The sequence below is a fragment of the Cupressus sempervirens genome, chromosome 4 (genome assembly GCF_028749045.1).
Source record: "Cupressus sempervirens isolate cs-2001-9-10 chromosome 4, ASM2874904v1, whole genome shotgun sequence".
Taxonomy (NCBI): domain Eukaryota; kingdom Viridiplantae; phylum Streptophyta; class Pinopsida; order Cupressales; family Cupressaceae; genus Cupressus; species Cupressus sempervirens.
The window spans coordinates 41648028-41657886 of record NC_143121.1 but is presented as its reverse complement, the minus strand read 5'-3'; positions in this window follow the sequence as shown (position 1 = coordinate 41657886).

Below are 9859 nucleotides of genomic sequence, written 5' to 3'. Positions count from 1 at the left end.
TACAATTTTATTTTGCAAGACCTCATTTGAAGAAATGTGTTGAACCAATTTTATATTTTGAGTTCACTTCTATTTATGTCATTCACATTGTCTTGCATATATTGTGAAACATGTTGTAAGCATTTAATAATAGGAGTTAACTTCTATTTGAAAGTTAAAGGTGTCCACTTTATATTAAAAATTAATTATCAAAATTCAAGTAATGACCTCCTATTTTTTTCCATTACTTTTACATTCAAACATGTTTAAATTAATGTTTCTATATAAATTATTAAAATTATTGTTCATGTACCATATACTTACAAAATGTGTCATAACATGAATAAAATGTCACAATAAAGAAAATAGTTCATACTTACAATATGATAACATAATAATCTATACTACATACACTAGCATGATAAGAAGTCATTAAAAAATAGTACATGGTCTAACATGTCATAACATGATCTATGAAGTCAAAAAATATATATAATATAGTTAACTATCCTAATACAAAGTGTATCAAAATAAACAATGTGTCATAAAAACATAATCTAAAGGTGCCAAAAGACCTAATCTATCTTATCTGCAATCCTCTTTACTCCATGCAAATATGACTCAAACGGATATGCAATTTACAATACATAAATTTTTAAAAGTTGATAAAGATCATAATGAACTATGTATATACATAAATCACAATATTGACCTAAAAGGATGATGTTTGTACCTCCATCTAGCTTAGTCCCATAGTCTCAGCAACACTCATGGTGACATAGTCCTTAAATTATGGATACATAAACCTTTAGTCAAATATATATATATATATATATATATATATATATATATATATATATATATATATATATATATATATATATATATATATATATATATATATATATATATATGAATTACAAAGTACATAAATTAAAAAGCACATAATTTATACTATATTTTTTGAAATAAAAACATATATATCATACTTGAGTAGTAGCCATTGTCACATATGTGTCTACAAATATGCTACCATGGTGATCTTTGCCATGTCTCAAATAGTCAAAAGATGGAGTCAAAATAAACTATACTAAGGCCTATATGGATAAGTACGAACCATCTCCTATTTGTAAAACAAAAATACATAAAAGTATACGTGAATCAAGGTTAAAGGTAAGTTAATTATATCAATGTGTACATAAAAATAGTATAAATTATTTGTCTTCAAAAGTTCATACCATAGGTATTTGAGGATGTGCCTCACTAGTCAATGGATTAGGACCTGTACAAACATCGAATTGTGTAACATATGGAAATCCCTACAAAATTAGATAATAAGAACATTAATATTAGCATAGGTTATTAAATTCAAGTTCAAATGTACATTATTTATAGTGTAATTCAAAGTGCAGACTGTATGAAGGATGCAAGGTTTGTAGGTCTCAAAAAAAGACTATACTGGCTCCTAGGAGGAACAATATCATCCATCCTTTATTATTTGGAAATCAACATATATTAATATGGTTAGTACAATTATGCATATACATGTAGAAAGTAATTAATTATGTACTTAATAAATTTTAATTAAGTTTTTACCTGTTGCTCCTAACTATATCCCTCTCCATGTAGAAGGTCAAAAAATCATGACACATTAGTAGGGACCTTGACCCAAGGGGATCTAACATCTGGAATGACATTATGAGGATGAAGAGTATAGCATTTGAGAAAGCAAAATGGAAACTGGGTAATGGTGAAAACATAAATTTCTAGCATGATGATTGGCTAAGACAAAGGCCATTGTGGAACATAGAGCCATTTAATAGATGGGAAAACTCTTGTATGGAAAGATTTGGGTACAAAGTAAGTGACTACAGGGATAATAATGAGTGGGTTAATTAACTGAGATATCCCCAGAACTTAAGTCACCGATGGACATGGTTAGGCATATACCTTTGTCCCACAACAATGATGCCATTATGTGGGAGGAGACAAAGAATGACAACTACACCATAGCCTCTGGCTACGAGACCATGCAAAACAATGAAATTACCCCTATTTTGGCCAATGCCTGGTATCCGTGCCTTATCCCCAAACTTCCCGCGCAGAACTCTAGTTTTCAGTTGTAGGGCATGGGCCCCTATGATTCCCTCTACACCACTGCCATGTTGAAGCCTACTAATCAATAATAATCTACCCTTTGCATGCAGTCCTAACCAGCTATTCTAATGGCATCAGCCTATTGGGGCAATCCATTCATTAATGATGCCCCCCTCCACTTGATAGTTACTAGATAGTTGTTCTAGAATCAAGCTAGATGAAGCAATTCTAGTTGCTAGAATCTAGCAAATATCAAGAGCAACCCCTCCACATGCTAGCTTGACTTAGATGACTTTCTCTATCTGGCTTTGCCTAGCTCTATAAGGCATACAACCGGGGCCACTATAAGAAGGGTAGCCCTTCTGTAGCTAGGCCCAGCTCATTAAGGTCAAAATCTCGATCTTAATCAGGAACATCAAGATTATGCTCCAAAATCATATTTTGACAGTGGACAACCTCACGAAGGGGGGAAATATGATGCCCAAAAGATGCATTCTGTGCAAAAATCACAGTGAGAGTGTGGATCATATCTTTATCCATTGCTAGTTCACCAGAGATATCTGGTCTTATTTCCTATCTTTTTTCAATATGACTTGGTATTTTCTTAAAAACATTATTGATCTCTTTGAATAATGGCACCATGGGTTGTATGGGGATGGGAACAAAGACTTGTGGAAATGGACATAGCCTCGTGTTGGTTGGGGAGTGTGGAAAGAGTAGAACAACAAAAAAATTAGGGAGAAAGAAACAAATGCTAAAATTGTCCTCCACAAAATCCTTAATGCTTTGCTAGAAAACTAATCTACTATTAAAGGTCTTAACCCCCCTTTTAGCACAAATTTTATGGATACTAATAAGAGGAAAGAATGCAGATGACTCTCCCACTTGAGTGTTGGCACAAAGAAAATTTTGATGGGGTGGCCGAAGGTAACTCAGGAAAGGCTAGGGTGGGAGGTATCATCAAAAATGCACATGGAAAAGTGATTGCTGCTATTTCAACACCTTTGGGCATACAAACTAACCATTATGCAAAGGTGACTGTGGCTCATCAAACAATCAAACTGGCTCAAGATGTGGGAGTCAAAAATCTTTGGTTGGAAAGAGACTCAAAGAATATTATTGATTGTCTTACTAAGAAGAATGAGCCTATATGGACAATCATGAATATCATTGACGACTGCATTCAACACCTTAAGACTTTTGATAATACTTATGTGGCTCACGAGTGTAGGGAAGCCAACCAAGTGGCTAACATGTTGGCCAACTAGGCAGTCAAGAATAATGAAGTGGCAAAGTGGATGAATGGACATACTTTTTTTCCAAAAATCCTTGAGCTAATAGAAAGGGAAAGGATCCCAGGTAGATTGGGAATCATAAAAGGTACATTATGATAGTTTATGAGTTATCGGAAATGTGCAGAAATATGATGTGTAAGTACAAAAGAAATTTTAATTTTCACATCAATAATATCCATCATCTCACTTTGAGGATTGATTTTGGGCATAAAGTACACAAGGTGAAAATAAGTTTTGTGAAAATGACTAGTTTTTACGATAATCTAGCTTTGAAGATTATCAATACTAGAAAAAAAGTTTGCAAAGAGGAAGAAATAATGGTGGGGGAAAGACATAGGAGGGAACCCAAGGATGAAGCTCAGAAGTGGTGTAGACACTCTAAGGTGTGGAGCATTTTGAAAAAAGGCAAACTTACTAATTTCATTGAATGACTTCATGGGTAGAAACCCTCTATTAAGTAAAGCATGGTTAAGAGCTAGAATGAGGGGATTGTAATGATTGATGGAGTGGATTTCATGGTGATGGATGATGTTATCTCTATGGTTACTGGCATACCCATCATGGGGAAGAAATTCTACAGAGATAAAAAGATTTATGGGCAAGCTTTGGTTGAATTCACCAAAGATTTGGAGGAAAAGAAGGCCTTAGTGAAGAAAGATACCTACTACATATCAAGCTCTATTAAGCTGCTATGGAGGTTTGTGCTGAGGGTTATAATCAAGTACATTTTCCTTGACACAAGATTTGACCGCCTCTACATCCATCGTTTCATGCTTCTTAACCATTTCAGGTATGGGGTGAAGATATCTATTCCATTTTTCCTTTAGTCATCTATTAATGAAAATATTAATGACTATAAGGAGAAGCACTCAAGTAATCTAGCCTTCCATGAAGGGCTTTTGTTGTTAATCTATGAATTTTTAAAGGCTAGGTCTATGGGAAACAAATTAAGAATAGGAAGGTGGGGAAGAAGGCTAGAGATGAATCAAATGAGTTGGGAGAAGACTATGCTCCTTTAGATACTAAGGACAGCTAAGAGATGCACTTGGACATGGAGAAGGATGCTATCCCATAGTAAAATATTGGTAAGAAAAGTATCAAAATGGAGAGAAAGAAGAAAAAAGTGAATACCGAACCTAAATAGGGCTTTGAGATTTCATCTGATAGGGACTGCAATGAAAGGGTAGAGGGCATGGACATGGACAGTGACATCATTGATGGAGAAGAGGAGACCAATCTCAGAGAAAGGGAGGATGAAAAGAGTACAGGTGGTAAGAGAAACATTACCATAAAAATGTCAGCCAACAGAGAGGAGGATTATGAGGACAAGACTTTCAGGGGTGGGAAAAGAGGGAGATATTTTGAATCCAATAAGAAAAATTAGGAGGTGGGGAAGGATAGTGATGAGGATGATAAGAAGTAGGGGTGTGGGGAAGAGCACGAGTAGGATTATGAGGAATTGGGATCCAACCACTACAATTGCATGATTATGGGAAAAGATAGGAATGTGGTGTGGAGGAATTTTGATATTATTTCTACAAGAATGGGGATCAATAGAGAAATGATTAGAACAATGGTCAAGGAGAATAGAGAGGACAAAATTCAAATGGAGGAGCTAATCGACCCAGCTCTTGTGATTTTAAGTGATATCACAAAAGAAAACCCTCAAATGGATGTGCTTAACAACATAAAAAATAGTTTGGTGGATAGCTATTGAACCACTAAATGGATTTTCCATGAATTTTAGGAGCTCAAATATAGAGTGAGCAGTTTGGAGAGGGGGAATTACAAATTGCAAAATAGGAAAAGAGAAGAGGAAAAGGACATGGATAACAAAGTGGAGAAAGTGAAGAGTAGGGTTCAAACCTTGGATGGCTCTATGCAAAATATGCTGAGAAAACCTAAAACATCCTCAAAGAGGCTAATGAGAACATAAAGGTGCTCATCAACAAAATTAAAGAACGTGGGGTCAGCAAAGAGGATGATCATTCTCCTAACAATGCCAAAGATAGGTCTCCTGAGGATGGCTCGAGGAAGAGAACCAGATCTAGCACAAAGAAGAAGGATATCTAGGAACCTGATAAAGATCTGTTTGATATGAAAGAGGTGGCTAGAAGAATGTCTAAGCTTGTACTTTGTGCTATAGAAATACTTAGAGAAATAACCTGAGTAGCCTTCTTGGCTTTTGGGTCTCTCTTGTTTTTTTGTTCAACTCCCCTATTTTTTTCTGGTTTATATCTTGTTTCCCTGAGGGGGTTTGCTTTAGAATGTTGCTTTTAGTTTGTTTGATACTTTATGCATTTTATCTATGTTTTACTTTTAGAAGTGTAAGGATTTCAGGGCCCCGTTAAAACTTATTTCCCTTAATAAAATATGAATGATGTAACATTTATATCATCACTACCATCACCATGAGTAGCATATGCATCATCATCAAAATCAGCACCCTTAGCATCATGACCATCATGTGCTGCATCGACATCACTTTGGGGGCCTCTGCATATACCTCCACAATAGGTACAAATATGTCCAAGTGGATGAATATCTATCGTTTGCATCCATTGCTCTACTAAATTGCCTAAAAGGGCACTCAATGAAGTAAGAGCAGATGACATTGCTCGATGATGGTGAGGCGCTAGGACAACTGGTACAAGAAGAGGTACAAGAGGCTAATGACATATGCAATTCCTCATATTATTTCTTTTCTTTGCCCCACACCTATCCTGAGGCATCCCTCCATCAACCCCCTAAAATGATCTAATATCAAAATAATTAAGTTTCAAATCCAATTCAAACTTAGCCCAAAGCTTCTTAAGAAAGTAGCTAGGCACCTCATGGTTTGTGTGTGGTGGATGATCAAATACCATCCACCACTACTCCCAAAAGTGCACTGATATATGTAGATGTGTGCACTATCTAATAGAAATGTGAGGATTTTTATTGCTAATCTCAAGACCTGTCTTAGGATTTACAAAATATCTTTTAAAATGTCCTTTATTTAATTTGAGCCGATGGACCTCTCTATAGGATAGGTCATCTAAATAGAAGGCATGCATGTTTTGCCTCCATAATCTAAAGTTATCGATGTCACTATCCAAATTCTCAATAGAGTGTACAATGCCTTGCATATTATCTTCAAGGAAAAGTAGGTGAGGGGGGTGAGCCTCACACCTAATGCTTTGAATATCGTGCATGAGGTTGTGAAGGTTGTGCCTCATGCTCTCCCTTAGATCCTCTACGGTAGGTGTTGGAGGAGGACTAGGTGGTCATGGAGGTGGGGGTGGGGGTGGAGGTTGAGATGGTGGGGGTGGGGGTGCGGGTGGGGGTGGGTCCATCAAATATAATCTACATATATGTTTAAACAACATAAAAAATCACAAAATTACTATTTAATAAAATAAATCTAAACTATGAATTATATAAATGTACATCTTTAAAAACATGTATCAATTATATAAATAAAGTTAAACACATAAGTAAACTTTAATGTTAAGGATAATTGAACATTATACCAAATTTAAGCCTAACCATAAAATAATACTCCAAAACACTATTAATAAATCAACTAGGATTATGATTTAACATAAATGAGATTGTGGTTTTGGTTAGGATTTAGGGTTATCCATTTAGAATTAGGATAGAGTAATTAACATTATGATTGGGGCATAAAATATAAGATTTAGGATTATAGAGCCTACTATTTCAAGGCTTATCATTTAAGATTAGGCATTAGAATTTAGAATTATGGTTTAGATTTAGATTTAGGATTGATGGATGATAATTTAAGATTATAGTTTAGCACTTTGAATTAGTGTTTAAAAATTAGGATTAGAATTAGGGTTTACATTTTAGGATCACATGCTAGGTTTAAGGATTATGATTTTAATTATGGTTAGGATTAAGATTACTTTCCATTATGGTTACTATTATGGTTACCTGGCTAGGGATCAAGTGTTAGGTTTAAGATTTGAAGTTAGAATTAGAATTAGGGTTTAACGGATTAAGTTTATCATTTAAGAAATGGGTTAGGATACTTGTATTAGGGTTTGAAATTAATGATTAGGTTTGGGTTTATCATTTTTAATTATATAATGGTTTGCATTTTAGGATCATGTGCTAGGTTTAAGGATTACGATTTTTAATTATGGTTAAGATTGGGATAATTTAGTTTATAGTAATTTAGATTTTGGCATTTAGGGCAATTATTGAGCAATTAGGGTCTAATTCCTTTATAATCATGGTTTCACATTTAGAATTAGGGCTAGGGTAAAGATTATGGTATGGGTTTACATCATCAAATTAGAAATATGATTAGGATTATGGTATGTATTTTCTAGGAAATTTAATATGAGTGTTTAACATTTGTATTTCAATGTTCAGGATTATGCTTTAAAACATTTACGATTAAAGTTCAATATTAAAACAATTAGGATTTAACAAAAATAAGATTTTGGTTTGGGTTAGGATTTCAGGTTATCCATTTAGAATTACGGTAGAGAAATTAACATTATGATTGGGGCACAAAATATAAGATTTAGGATTACAGAGCCTATTATTTCAAGGCTTATAATTTAAGATTAGGCATTAGAATTTAGAATTATGGTTTAGGTTTAGATTTAGGATTGATGGATACTAATTTAAGATTATAGTTTAGCACTTTGAATTATTGTTTAAAAATTAGGTTTAGAATTAAGGTTTACATTTTAGGATCATGTGCTAGGTTTATGGATTACGATTTTAATTATGATTAGGATTAAGATTACTTTCCATTCTGGTTATCGTTATGGTTACCTGGCTAGGGATCAAGTGTTAGGTTTAAGATTTGAAGTTTCAATTAGAATTAGGGTTTAACATTTAGGATTAAGTTAATCATTTAAGAAATGGGTTTGGATACTTGTATTAGGATTTCAAATTAATGAGTAGGGTTAGGTTTCTCATTTTTTATTATATAATGGTTAAAATAAATTAATTAGTGTTAGGGTTAGGCTTAGAATTATGGTGAGAGTGAGATTTTACATCAAGGTTAATACTATGTTTTGGATTAGTGTGTAGTTTTATAAATAAAAATATGGTCATTAAATTATTGAAAATTTTGTTGTAAAATTTATCTAACTAAACAATGAAATGATAAATGAATATGATGACACATAATTTGGAGTATGGGATTTAAAATTACATTTCATTTGGAAGGGAAACATTACTTATTGAAAATCACAAATAAAATTTAAGAGAGTCTACATTTATGTCATAATTAGGGCTAAGGTTGTGTTAAGGATTTGGTTACATGATTATTTAGGATTAGAGTTTTAGTTAATGTTAGGATTAAAGAGTTGGGCTTACAATTAGAGTTACATAAATCTAGGGTTTAGAGTTAAAAGTGTGGTTTTAAGTTAAGGGAGCATGTTAAATACTTCGTTTAATGTTTAGGGTTTAGATCTTAAATTATTGTAAAGTTATGGCTAGGTTGAGATTACACTTAGGAATATAGTTAGCTTTACTTTTTTTGTTATATGGTTTACAAACTAATTTACAATTAATTACTATTTAGCTGAAATAAATCTAAAACATCATTGTAATTAAATGTTTAAACAATCTAATTTATCTAATCATTCATCACTAAAAATTTTATTAAATAATCGAAACATCTAAAATAATATTTTTTAAATGAACATCTATAAAACAAAAATTAAAATGAACAAATATAAAACTATTTAAATTAATAGATACAATAATCTAAATAGAGAACCATTAACAATGGAAATTTACAATTTTACATATTAGAAACTAGTAAACGTGAAAAAAAGCAATAAATTGACAGAATTATAAAGTGTAAAACTGAAAGCAATGAAATAAAATACTAGAAAACAAAGTAAAATTTTTGGTACACTAAAAAAAAGCAGTTGGGGGTCAATAGAAATCTAAAAACGGGTTCTTGTTTGTAAGCTTAAATCAAGCTCCCATTTCTAATGCCAATGAAAATGAGTGAAAACCCCATAAAAAGCGGGTTTTATAGTTTTTTGAAATTGGGTACCCTATTTTTAAATCATGGTTTGGGTACCCAATCCATATTAAAAAATCAGGTACCCAATTTTTTGAATACGAATCAGGCATGTGAACCATAACGAGTAGCCGATTTGTTAAAATCGAGTACCCATTTTTTAAGAGGTCCATTCTATGGAATTAACTTCCACAGAATTGTGACCCAACTTTGTGCATTCACCCATGTATGTATATAAATAGAGAGATCTTAACACAATAGAAAAATAATAAAACTCACTCAATAGGTAGCATGGCCATAGATACGATGGCAACGCCTATTGGTAAGTAGATTCCTCTATTTCTCTCTCATTTTTCATGTGTTTATTTCACTTGAACTATTATTTCTTAGGGGGCATTTTCCAATATTGGATTCATTTTATATAGGAGGTGATGAGGACATTCCTAGATGTACTCATGTAATGAATTGCTTGTAAGAAATGAAGATGGAC